Source organism: Plecotus auritus, assembly GCF_963455305.1.
Source record: "Plecotus auritus genome assembly, chromosome: 3".
Lineage (NCBI taxonomy): Eukaryota > Metazoa > Chordata > Mammalia > Chiroptera > Vespertilionidae > Plecotus > Plecotus auritus.
This window is the reverse complement of record NC_137772.1, coordinates 165172781-165186692: the sequence shown is the minus strand read 5'-3', so window position 1 is coordinate 165186692 and position 13912 is coordinate 165172781. Positions and strand designations below refer to the sequence as shown.

The 13912-nt window shown below is 38.7% G+C and overlaps 1 protein-coding gene and 1 pseudogene across 4 annotated transcripts in view; both read right to left on the bottom strand.

Annotated features, from left to right (window-relative positions):
* Positions 1 to 13912, bottom strand: part of TAFA2 (TAFA chemokine like family member 2) — a 510824-nt gene that overhangs the window by 424062 nt on the left and 72850 nt on the right. The window lies entirely within an intron of this gene.
* Positions 45 to 425, bottom strand: LOC308244216 (large ribosomal subunit protein eL31-like; annotated as a pseudogene). The gene has a single exon. The product of its transcript is annotated as a large ribosomal subunit protein eL31-like (transcript).

Here is a 13912-nt window from a genome sequence, read left to right as displayed (position 1 = left end):
TTCTTTTCTTTTTTTTTTTTTTTTTTTTTTGCAATTTTATAACTTTATTTGGCAATCAGCAGTAAATTCTCCTCCACATTAACTGTTTGTAGATTTTTGAAAGTGGTGACAGATACATAGGTGACCAACGTGTAGAGCTTGTTTGGTGAATCTTCATCTTCATTACATTTTCTGGACAATTGTACCGGGTACGGTATAGGACATTCCTTATTCCTTTGGCCCAGATAGCTTTGTTCAGCTTAGTGTCAATGCATACATCTCCTTCATGACAAATTTCGAGATCTCCTTAGTTCCTGAGGGGCATGTTTCTTGAAACCCACTCCATGGATGTGCTTGTGAATGTTGATGGTGTATTCTCTGGTCACTGCCTCATTGATGGCAGAATGGCCCTTCTTCTTCTCGCCACCCTTCTTTGCAAGAGCCATTATGCTCTGCCCATGTTGGAAAGAAACAGCTGGAGGTATTGTGAGGGAGGGAGGAATAAGCAGGGTTGCAAGTACCAATACCCTTTCTTTACTAACTCACTATCTCCCTTTTTGCTGCTCCCCTCATTGGAAAAGGTCAAGACAAAATCCCTAACAAGAAACATTCTGCTTTCTTAATGTTCTTCATGCATTAATTTTTGCTTTCATATGCTTATACTGTTAAAATTCACCAATAATAAAACTAATTCATAAAAAGTTTAAAGCAAAACAAAAATTTATGTCACTGCAGTTCAGGCTAAAGTGTAAAATGAATCTGATATTTCCTTTTTTTTATTTAGTTGACATACAATACTATATTAGCTTCGGGTGTACAACATAGTGATTAAACATTAATATACTTTATGTCTGATCACCCCAATAAGACTATCCATCTTGATATAGTAGGCAGTTAGAGAGACATGAGCAGAGTAGAAACAATAGGCTAGGTATAGAAGGTCAACAGAGCAGGAAGCCCTGGGTGCCTAGTAATGAGCAAAACTGGGCTGGGACTTTGTCCCCAGAGTGACCTTTCCTCCCCTAACATATCACTGGCCATGCTGTTTAGAACCCCTGACCTTTCACATTGCTGGTCAGATGGGTCAGACCCTCCCCTGACCTTTCCTCCCCTGAGATGTTGCTAGTCATGTGATAGACCCCCTTAGAGGAGGAACAAGGGGGCCAGAGTATAGGACTCCCATACAAGCCTTTGCTGAATCCCTCCTTTAAGCATTAAGCCCTAAAGATAACATCTAGGCCTCAGTTGTTCAGCTCTAGGCCCAGAAAAGCAGCAAGGCCAGGTGGGGCAGCACCATGGCTGACACCAGGACCAGCTGCAATGACTAATGATCCCCTGCCCTGGTAACTACCAATCAGTGGAGACCACAGCTCAGAGGAAACACGCCCGGAAAGCTGATGAATGTTCTATTGAGACCATCCCCTGAGATCTCCAGTTAAAAGCCCTTAAGATGAAAGACCAAGCTCTCTGTTGAGTACTCCCATGCCTTTCCTCCCTTTCTTCCCTCACGGTGCATATATTTGCTCTCTTTCTCCTAAGCTCTAAGGGTCCTTCTTTCACCTCTGTAACTTGTCTCTGGAATCCACACAGCCCAGCTGGCTCACTTTTTCTACCTCTGTGACTTTCTAAATAAACTTTCATTTGTATTTGAGTCTTGGCTCTGAATTCTTTCTTAGCCAAAACTCAAGGACTGGGGTCTAACGTCTGGCACCATTTACCATTAACATTCTGACGTTAACCATACATACTTACTACAATATTATTGACTATATTCCCTATGCTGTACTTTATATTCCATGACTATTTTTATGACTGCCAATTTGTACTTCTTATCCCTTTTCCCTTTTTTTACCCAGCCCCACCCCACCCTCCTCCCATCTGCAGACCATCAGTTTGTTCTCTGCATCTATGAGTTTAAAAAAAAGAGTGTTGAGAAAAGGACTAATGAGAGTTAATAAAGCTACTAGGGAAAAAGATAGACGTCATTTCTTCAAAAATGGCAAAAGGCAACAAAGAAAGAATAAACAAAGAGAACCTCAAATAAATGCCACCAGAATCCTAAGTTTGGCTTGCACATTATTTTTCCAAATAAATCATAGTCTATCTCAAAAACAAAAATTAAGCTGTGAATTATGAAGACTTTTTAAAACCATGGTTTCTTTATTTTAGTCTAGGAATCTCAACACTTTCAGAATTCTGATTTAATGAAATAAATTTGTTTCTTAAGTAAGGCTTTTATTGGAAGAGGAAACTGAAATAGGAGGCCTGAAAGAAGAGTTATTTCATTAGGATATTAATGAACTTCTTAATTCTTCTGCACTTACACTTCCCTCAGAGAAAATTCATAACAAAACCTCCTCTTTAAAATATAAAAGCTCACTGGCTTATTTTGTTAAAATCTCCTGGATGACTAAAATAAGAAAGCTAGAATAGACATTACTGTAGTATTTATGACATTATTACTGTCATTAATATCTGCCAGAGGCCATTAAAATTTTCTTCTCTTTTTCCTATTTTGTTTCAGAAGTCATAAAGAGTACTGCCTAAAGAATTCATTCTTTTATTCACTATATTTTCATGTATTTTTAGCTGTACTTTGTGAAAAGCCATAGGAAAGCTTTTATCGTGTATCAATAATTTCTAATGTGTAATAAAATTAAATTATTTAGGAAATGCAGAAATCATATGACTCAATAACTAATGGTTAAGCCAAAAAAACCCACAACATTTTATATGATGGGTCAGGCTGCTAAAAACCTCCAATTAGTAAAAATTTTAATAATAACATAAATTATGACAATTGCCAGGCACATTAAATACGTGATCAGATTTAATGTGTACAATATTATGGAATTGTAAAATATACTCTATTTTTTTAAAAAAGCCAGGTACATTGCCCAGGTTCACACAGACACTCGACAGTAGAGCCAGCATTTTTTTAAACATGTTTTTATTGATTTCAGAGAGAGGAAGGGAGAGGGAAGGAGGAATAGAAACATCAATGATGAGAGAGAATCACTGATCAGCTGCCTCCTGCATGACCCCACTGGGGATTGAGCCTGCAATCGGGCATGTGACCTGACCAGGAATTGAACTGTGACCTCCTGGCTCATGGGTCGACACTCAACCACTGAGCCACACCAGCTGAGTGGTAGAGCCAGCTTTTGAATCAGAGTTGATCTAAATCCAAAGCTCAGAATTTTAACCACTACTTAACATTACCAGGCATATTTTATCACTTGTCACTATTGTAATTATACAAGTTGTTTTTCTTGGTATGATTTATAACTCTAAGAGTCCCTGCAAGTACTTTATTTTTATTAATTTGTATAAGATTCCTGCAAGAACTTTATTTTTATTAATAACATGTCATAGTTCTGATATAGGACATATTCTAATTCAAGGGCATCATTTAATTGAACGTGGGCTGATCTAATTATGGATTGGTTGAAATGCAGTATGATTTAGGTCATTTAGGCTAAGGCTAATTTCTATAAATAACACAATACCTTTCTTTTTAACTATTGTCTCAAAATACTAGTATTGACTTGGAGTAATTCCTTCCCCCCTAAAATTTTGCTATTTCCCATTTTTATTTTTATTTCAAGTCTAAAAGACTAATAAATTCATTTTGACCAGAACGTCATCAAATTGAATAACAAGAGTTAACTTACATTTGCACCAAGATTGTGTACGCTTTTCTCCCCAGGCCCCCATTTTCCAAGTTTATATATAAGATCATCTTCATGATACTGCAGAAGGCCAGTATTTCACACTGTACTGGGGTGTTTGTTTTTGTTTTTGTTTTTGTTTTTGTCAATTTATGACAGCATATTACAAGAGCTCTGGTAAGATTTTACAGTTCATGAGTCTTCAGCCTTGGATCAAGCCATACTGCAGCTCAATCTTTTTCAGTCCTTGTTAGCAGAGGTTGTTGTAACTAAATCGAATATTTAAAAAATACAGTTCCAGGTCCAAATCACAGACCATAAATTCAGGTGATCACGAAACACCACTTTTTGTATATTGACATTTCTATATCCATGTGATGAAATGTCATCTTGTTACATGTAAAAATGCATCCTCTCATGTACCCTCCCTTGCCCTCCCCCACAGTCCTGGTTTCTCAAGGTTATGTCTGATTTCTACTCTGTGGCTATTAAGTTAAAATTGGCCAGTGGGGTGGAATCCTAATCCAATATGACTGGTGTCCTTATAAGAAGAAAAGAGGCTGGAGATGTGGCCACACAGAGGAAAGACCAAGTGAGGACACAGCAAGAAGATGGCCATTTACAGACCTAGGAGAGAGGCTCCAAAAGAAACCAAATCTGACAGCACTTTGATCTTGGACTTCTAGGCTTAGGAACTGTAAAAAAATTAATTTCTATTGTTTAAGCCATCCAGTCTATAATAATTTTTTAATCCTCACCCAAGGATATGTTTTGTTTTGATATTTTATTTTTAGAGAGAGAAGAAGGGAGGAGAGAAATATTGATGGGAAACAGAAACATTCATTGGTTGCCTCCCATATGCACCCTGATGAGGGATCAAACCTGCAACCTAGGTATGTGCCCTGCCTGGGGATAGACCCTGCAAATTTTTTGGTGTACAGGAGGATGCTCCAACCAACCAAGCCACCGGACTAGGGCCAGTCTATAATAATTTCTTATGTTAGCCCTAACAAACTAATACAAATATGAATAAACTAGTGGCCCAGTGCATGAAATTCGTGCATGGGGAGGGGGATTCCCTCAGCCCAGCCTGCACCCTCTCCAATTGGGGACCCCTTGGGGGATGTCCGACTGCTGGTTTAGGCCCAATTCCTGTGGGACATTCCTCTCGCAATCTGGGACCGCTGGCTCCTTACTGCTCACCTGCCTATGTGATCACCCCTAACCTCTCTGCCTGCCTGCCTGATTGCCCCTAACTGCCCTCCGCTGCCACCCTGATCTCGCCCCCAACTGCCCTTCCCTGCCAGCCTGATCTCACCCCCAACTGCCCTCCCCTGCCAGCCTGATATCACCCCTAATGGCCTTCCCCTGCTGGCCTGATTTTGTCCCCAACTGCCCGCTCTGCATCGGCCCCCACCACCATGGCTTTGTCTGGAAGGAAGTCGGACACCCAGAAGATGGCCAGTCGAACCAGTCTAATTAGCATATTACCCTTTTATTAGTATAGATAGATTATATAGGATAGGATTGCTTAAATGGAGGGGAAAGCCTTTTTCATCAGGAGGAGATGCTCTTAGCAGACAAAAATATATAATCCCTATATCTGGACTGATAGCCAGCCATATGCACTATACTACCAAACTGGTCATTAAAAAATTGAACAGCTTTCTTACACCTTACACCAAACAGCTGTTGCCCTTAAAACCCCTCCTCAGCCCCCACCTTAGGTTCTGCCTTTGCAGTTCACCCAGATTAGGTTCTGATTAGTCGGTTTCTATGCCAGTCAACATCAAAAGCTCCGCCTCCTAGGCAGCCATTGGTTCCTCGCACTTCACCCAGATTTGGTTCTGATTGGTCGGTTTCTAAGCCAGTCAGCGTCTCCGAGCCTATCTCCGGGCCTGATCAGAGAGGCAGGGCTGATCAGCAGCCCCATGGAGGCCCAGAGAGAAAGAGAGGTGTGGCTGTCGGCCCAACCCAGAGAGAAAGAGAGAGGCAAGGGCTGATCAACAGCTGCCATGGAGGCTACAGATCAGACTTCTCTGTCCATGCCTCTCTCCAGGCCTGATCCGCAGCCCCCTCAGCAGTCAGTGCTAGGTCACCACGGCAACCCAGCACTGACTGCAGGACTGACTTCTAGTCAGTCGAGCCTTCGGTCATTACGGACCCTGGGTTTTTATATATTAGGATATTTTGAGTTTTATTACAAAATAGGATTTCCTGTTTTTAAAATTGCCAGCTATTTTTGTAAGCTGAAATTTCTATCCCTTTTATTGATTAGCTCTTGTGCTTGTTTTGAATCTTGTATATGTCACCTAATATTTGTATTGTATTATATTTACAGTAACTCATAATAAATTAAATTTTGCTATTCTAAGATGCTTCCAATTTTATTTTCAAAATACAAAAAACTGTGTATATTTGGGAAATGCATTTTTAGAAAATTAAATTTTTATCTTTAATATTCCACATACATGACCCAGAGTACTCAACCCAAAACCACACATCTTTGAGATTTAAATACTTTTACAGTGAAAACTGGTCTCATATATTGCCTTAATTTTTTTTCTTTGAAAAATAGATCAAATATAATAAAAATGAGCACCAAGAAAATGAAGTAGAATGATCCTTATGTTTCCTTTTTTACGTGACAGACACAGATAATCTGAGAATGAGCTTAAAAATGGCATTTCATGTAACACTAGAGGCCTGGTGCACAGATTTGTGCACTGGTGGGGTCTCTCGGCCTGGCCTGCAGGAATCAGGCCAAAACCAGCTCTCCGACATCCCCCAAGGGGTCCCAGATTGCGAGAGGGAGGTTCTCAGGTGATGCACCCTGGAATCAGGCTCCCTCCTCTCTGGTTCCGGGTGTGTCACCCGAGAACCCCTGCTGCCAAGTGACTGCAGCTCAACAGCTCCTGTGTTGAATGTCTGCCCCTGGTAGTCAGTGCACATCATAGTTACTGGCCAGTCGGCCAGTTGCTCAGGCTTTTATGTACTAGTATATAGATATAAAATTGCATTTATAAATAATATAAAAACTGTAACATAATATAGCCTATGTCAACATAAGAGGACTCTGATTACACACAACCTATGTTCAGCTTCATGGTCACATCATATGACATTCCTCTTGATTCCCAGATCTGAGGCACTAACTATACTGCATTCCATATTCATCATTTTCTTAACTTCCTTGGTATACAGAATTATTATATCTATCTGTATTTTAAGTGGTATTTCTGTTGTTTTAACTTTGAGCTTGCTTTGTTTTTACTTAGCATAACATTGCTAAAATGCATTCATATTTGTAAATGCTGTACTTCATCCAACAGCTTTTATATTTTATTGTTAGTATATCACAGTTAAATCATCCACTTTCCTACTGATGTGCATTTGGACCGTTTGCAGGTAGTTGCTTAAAAAGCACCAAAATGAACATCTTTGAACATGTTTTCTGTTGTACCTATAAATGAATTGTATTAAATACCTAGCAGTGGATTTCCTGAGTCACGGGATATATGAATATGCGTTTTTCCAAAAACATTCGTTTTCTGAAATGATTGCACCAATTTGCACTCTGACTAGCATGAACATCTAATGGATCTATATCCTCTCCAACAATTTATATTATCAGGCTTTTAATTTTTTTGCCAAAAGAAAAGTATAAAGTGATAGTATAGTATTATCTTGCATTCTCATGATTAGTAACAGATATGATATGAAGTAAGAATATATCTCCATATGTTTGTTGGTCATGAGTTTCTCTTCTGTGAAATGTCTATTAAGGACTTTTGTCCATTTTTCTTACTGATTTCTAGGGGATGTTTTTTGTACTCTTGACATCAATCCTTCTATAGTTGGGTATATTGTGAATATCTTCTCCTAGTTTGTAAACTTTTCATTTTCTCTAAGTGGTTTCTTGATGAACTAAAGTTTTTAATTTTAATATAGTGAAATTTATGTCTTATCTTTCTTAGTCAACATGTTTTATCTCTTCTTTAAGGAATACTTCCTGACTTCTAGGTCTAAAATATATTCATCTATATTTATTACTAAGTTTTCAAAGCTTTGCTTTTGACATTTAAATCCTTAATCCCTTTGCTGTTGATTTTTTTTCTACATAGTGTGAGGTAAGAATCTAACTTTATGTTTTTTGACACTTAATGAATTATTTACTCTTCAGGTATTAATCTCTAGTTATAGAAAATTGTTATTACATGATTCTAAAATAAACTATCCCAAAATTCTGATGTTAGTTAGTTATACTTTTGTAAATGAAAGAAAATCTTGCACAGTAGAAATTGAAGTTGCTAATTTTGTCATATATAATTAGGATAATTATAAAAGAGAGAAACGTGAAGATGGTTTTTTCTGACAACTAAGCATTCCCATTCCCCTCACCATAGCAATTTAAAAATCTATTTTGACTAATTGAAACACACACAAATTCACACATATATACACCACACGCAGAAACAGCAGTGAGGAAAAGGCAAGCACAATTATTGCTCCACATATAAACTTCCTTTTATATTTTTCATTCCTATTATGATTTAATTTGTTTTATAATAATTTTTATATTAGTGTTTTGATTTCTGCTCTAAACTAAAATTGAGTTAACCTCTACCTTAAATATAACTTCACAAATTAAGTAATGGCACACCAAAATGTAAATTAATTGCCAAATATCCACTATCTCAGAGGAGCTCTTGTTTCTCTGTTTCTCCACCATTATACTCTATAAAAGTAAAAGGGCTTAACTTCTAACACAGTTAACAAACATCCACTATGGGCAAAGCACTGCACTAGCTAATATAAAGAACAAAAATTTGTTCCCTAATATAATCAAGGAGCCATAAATAAATTTAAAATGGGACTAACTATGATAAATTATGTAATAAAAGTACCCACAAATGTTGATTGAGTTCAATTATGCTTATAATTACCAAGCACCTAAGAGAATATGGCATTGTACATTTCAATGGTCTCATTAAATAGGCATTTTTTATTTCTTTTTAAAGAGTCCCATTTAGGAATTTCACAATGTTGGAAATTTATAATTGAAACAGTCAACAGTAATAAAATTTGTTAAGCAAAATCCATTTATAGAGATGCCTCAGACCGTAATGTAAACACTAACATAGAAGATGCTGTATACCTGAAACTAATACAAAATAATATGAAGGTAAACTGTAGTTGAAAAAATTAAATAATAAAAAAGGAGATGATGATGAACATGGCCAACATATTTGATAAAGGCTTTTGTCCAAACCCAAGAGAGAAGAGGAAGCACTGAAGAGCAGGTTCTTTCCATACTCTCCCCTCATGTAGAGTACATAGCCCGACAGTTACAGCTACTCGGTTACTTGGCTTCAGGTTTCTCCTGACCCAAATGCAGGATCAGCTCTACATAAAATTATGGAGATTTGTAATGCCTGCTCTAGGTCCTCTAGGTTCCAGTCTTGCCTGTTTTGTTTGTTTTCCATGTTCCCACTGCCTTTACTCAGAACCTTTAGTGGAGTATCCCATCCAGGCCTTTCAGTTCCAATGGATAAATTATGATTTCTATAAACTACTCAGGGTAGATTCTAACTCTGCCCACTATTTCTCCCACCTCATGTTTCTGCCCAGTATCACATCCCCTATGAATATCAGGGTATCTTCCAAAGCAATCCTAATCCAATCTCACACCAATATGAGAAATTTAGAGAGACCCCATCCTTCCTGGGGGAGCCGATGTAATCATGAGGCTTTCAATTTAATTAGGAAAAAAGTATGGTGCCACTAAAGCCTCAGGAAATCTTCAGTTGAGGGATCAAGTCCAAAGTCCACAATGATTTGTGTTTGAGACTGAGTCAGTCCCTGAACTCTACTGAGACTCAGTTTTCAATCTATTAAATGGAAGACATAATAACAAATTCACATGAATGCTCTAGGAAAAGACATGAAGTGTAAGAGAGTATTTGTAAACTATAAAGTGACCTAAAATACATGTGGCTTTCATTTTCTGGCGATGATAAGCCAGTAGGGAAGATACTTAATTACACGTCCCTCAAGACATTCTGTAGACACGTCTGCTCCACCTAGCTAAGCATAGGAGTGCCAACAAACTTGTAGAAGAGAACAGGGATCATTTTCAAAATCATACCTCCTTTTGATCATTGGCCCATTCATAAAAGGAGGAGGAAAGAGTCAATGCCAGGCACAGGAGCTTCCATTCTGTCCATGGTTCAAAAACAGCTGGACAATGTGGAGGCGCTGCAAGTGCAGAGGGCCACCGAATTCCCAGGTAAGCATCTCTCTTACTTGAAATGGGTGTCATCTTTGTTTTTCCAGAAACGATGCTAAGCCTGTGAAACTAGCACAATCTTAAACCATATACTCGGCTTCATTCATAACCAGCAAAAGTCAAAGTAGTCTAGATGAGACCCAGAATTTTCGTATTTCTAAAACTTTAAAAAGCAGGATATTTGCTTTCTTTTCCATTTTAGGGGCACATTAGCTCTTTGATGATATCAGCTAACACTCAGGGCTCGCCAGTCTTTAGGCACTGTTTTAAGCAGATGACATTCTGCTTCATTTAACCATTATAACTCCACGCACTAAGTACTATCATTATCTTGCCATTTCATAGATGAGGGAAATAAGGCATAAAGAGGTTAAGAAACTTATTCTGGGTCACACATCTGTTTTTCTGATGTGCCCAGGATTCAAATCTAGGCTGCCTGATTACACAGTCCAGTCTGGACCCACTGTGCGCTACTGCCTCTTTATAGATTCCTCTCAATAGAGTGATTGACAGTGAAATACACCAAAAGTGAGGAACCACTGTTCAACATGACCACAGTCACTCCAGAGCTCACTCTAAGGCACTGGGTACCTCCAGGAGCACCATCCACCTAGGCTTGCTGTGAATGGCAGCCCTCCAGAGTATGCAGCACACAAAAAGGATAACCCTACACAGTGACCCCTATCTCCAACATAAACCATACGTTTTTGCTCACAGTTTTTCCCACGTTGCTTCCCTACCAAGGAAAGCCCTGTCCCCTCCTCCCTTCCCCTCTCACCATTCACAAAACCACTCCTCATTCAGGCCCAGTCATATCCTCCTTGAAGCCTTTCTGTGCTCTGCCAGCTACCTCAAGGATCTGCATCTCTCCTCTATGATCACCTGCATTATGTTCAGTTTCCTTTGGGGGCACCTTAAACTACTGCCTAGCCTTTGGTTACATAATGTTTTGTTTTTACCAAAGATATTTATTTACTCAGCTACATTATGTAAGTTCACTGAGAATAGAAAGTAGTTTTGATTTTCCCTCCTGGCCACACCCTCCTCCATAAACAGGCGCACACACACACACTGCACCTCATATACTATGAGAAGTTCAATAAATACTGTTTGGATAGTTGGCGGACTAATTGATTAATCTATTGAATATTCTCTCACCTGAACTTAAACAGCCTCCAAGGTTTTCTGCGTTCAGACAGGGATGCACATACAATGTGTGGGCCAGTGAACTAATGGACTGAAGAAGGAAAGTAAGAAAAGCTTTCACTGGGAAATTACCCTAATTATAAAAATCACAAAAAGTAGAAATGTATAAGGATTCAATCTAAAGGAGTTTTAAAGGGAGAATTGACTAAATGAAAAAGTAAGGAGAAGAAAGTGATTTTATACATTTAGTGTGAAGGTACCTTCTCAGGATCTGAAAATCAAATGCTTCTCTCCATGGGCTCTGTCATTTTCCTTCAGAAGATGTAATATAGCTCCCACCTTTTAAGTACATATTAAAATGTACATGGCTTGCACCTTCTACTTTACTTCTTCCTTCTACCCTCTAACACACCTAGGTACACACACACACACACACACACACATCCTGACTTCTCCCCACCCAACCTTTTCCCCCCTCCTCCCCATCACCTTTTGACTATGAATTGCTAGTTCTGAGTCATCAAAACAGTTCCTTTCCTTCATTAGCTTGGGCTCCCTCTGCTGGGTCTGCAGCAGTAAAACATACAACTCATTAGAATTGGAGGTTATAGAACTCATTCCCCACAGAATTTCTGTTTTAACTAAAATTAAACTCAATATCCAGCAAAATATAGTAATAATAAATAAAAACAAATGGTTTTTCAGAAACTGCTATACAAATCAGTGTTTTTCCCTAGTGTCCATTGTAGTAGAATAGTGGAACACAGCAGGAAATCTCAAAGATTGCAGAAATGAGGTGAAACTATGCAAAAGAAAATAATCATGTAAATAAGATCTGGATTACAAATATGTTTGTCAGAAGCAAATGCAGATGAATATGACCATAGACCAGCCGTGGGCAAACTATGGCCCGCGGGCCGGATCCGGCTGTTCTCTCCGGTTCTCTTGCTCTTCCCTCCGCTCCTTTACTTTGAATTTATATTAGTTCACACAAACACTCCATCCATGCTTTTGTTCTGGCCCTCCGGTCCAGTTTAAGAACCCACTGTGGCCCTCGAGTCAAAAAGTTTGCCCACCCCTGCCATAGACCATATAAAGGCTCTAAGTGAGTTTTCTGAGGAAATAAAAAGCCGCAGCAGCTAGGTAGTATTACTAAAGTATTAAAAATCAAAACTGTTGATAACATCACTGTTACCAAATTATATACTAGCAAACCTGATGTTATAGAGTATTTGAGCCTATACACACCCACACACACACAGATACACACACACATACACACACACACACAATCACAAACTGCATTCACATTTACTAAGGATAATAGAAATGTAACTTACATAGTAAAAAAAAAAAAAAAGATAAATATTGAATCCTGTTCAAAGGAAATATTGTATCTTATTTCATTGATTGGTGCTTATTATAAAAGAGAATGGTTAAATTGATCAAAAGCAAACCATCAGACCAGGATAAAGGATGAAAATAGAACTAAGACCTTTAAGAATCATCAACAAATCAACAAACGACAAGTGTTGGCGAGGATGCGGAGAAAAAGGAACCCTTGTGCACTGCTGGTGGGAATGCAGACTGGTGCAGCCACTGTGGAGAACAGTATGGAGTTTCCTCAAAAAACTGAAAATGGAACTCCCATTTGACCCAGTAATCCCACTCCTAGGAATATATCCTAAGAAACCAGAAACACCAATCAGAAAGGATATATGCACCCCTATGTTCATAGCAGCACAATTTACAATAGCTAAGGTTTGGAAACAGCCTAGGTGCCCGTCAGCAGATGACTGGATCAGAAAACTATGGTACATCTACACAATGGAATACTATGCTGCCATAAAAAAGAAGGAATTACTACCATTTGTAGGCACCTGGATGGAATTAGAGAACATTATGCTAAGTGAAATAAGCCAGTCAATGAAAGAAAAATACCACATGATCTCACTCATTTGGTGATAATGAAAAACATTATAAACTGATGAACCAAAAGATAGTTACAGAGGCAGTAAAGCATCAAACAGACTGTCTAATTACAGCGGTAAGGTTAGGGAGAGGTGGGGGAAATAAGAGATCAACTGAAGGACTTGTATGCATGCATATAAGAGTAACCAACGGATGCAAAACATTGGGGGGTGAGGGCATGTATGGGAGTGGGGTGGGGGGGGCAATGGTAAGATATGTACACATATAATACCTTAATAAAAATTTGAAAAAAAAAAAAGAAAAAAAAAGAATCTGGAAAATACTATCTGTCATATAATTTTTCCCTTTAAGATAGACTAGTATTCTTATAGGATAAGAATAAATATCTTAAAACAATCCCCAGGTGATCTTATAGAATCACCAAATAATCAGAAAATTGGATATTCTACAGCCTAGAAATTCAAGGCCCGAGCATTTCCCTTCAGAGTCCAGGATACTGGCAGAACCTCGGTCATTAAAGAAGGACCTTTGCTGATAGCACTTCTGGTATTGCCAGTCCACCCCCCTTCTCCACTGTCAAATAATTAGCTGCCATAAGAACGTAACCATGACTGGCTACAAAATTTGAAAAGCCCCTTATTCAAACAGCATTAAAAATTTCAAGACATTGACAGCAAAGCAGGAAACCAAGCATGTAAACCCTGAGCACAAACCTGCTCAGTGCCAGGCTTACGTGACTGCTTAGGTCACACCCCCAGGACACTGGCCTCAGTTAGCTGGAGGTTAGCAGTAATAATGTCTTCAAGGGCCCTTCTTTCCCAACACTCACAGGCAAAAATGTTAACCTCATGGCCTGGCCACGGTGGCTCAGTGATTGAACGTCAACCTAGGAACC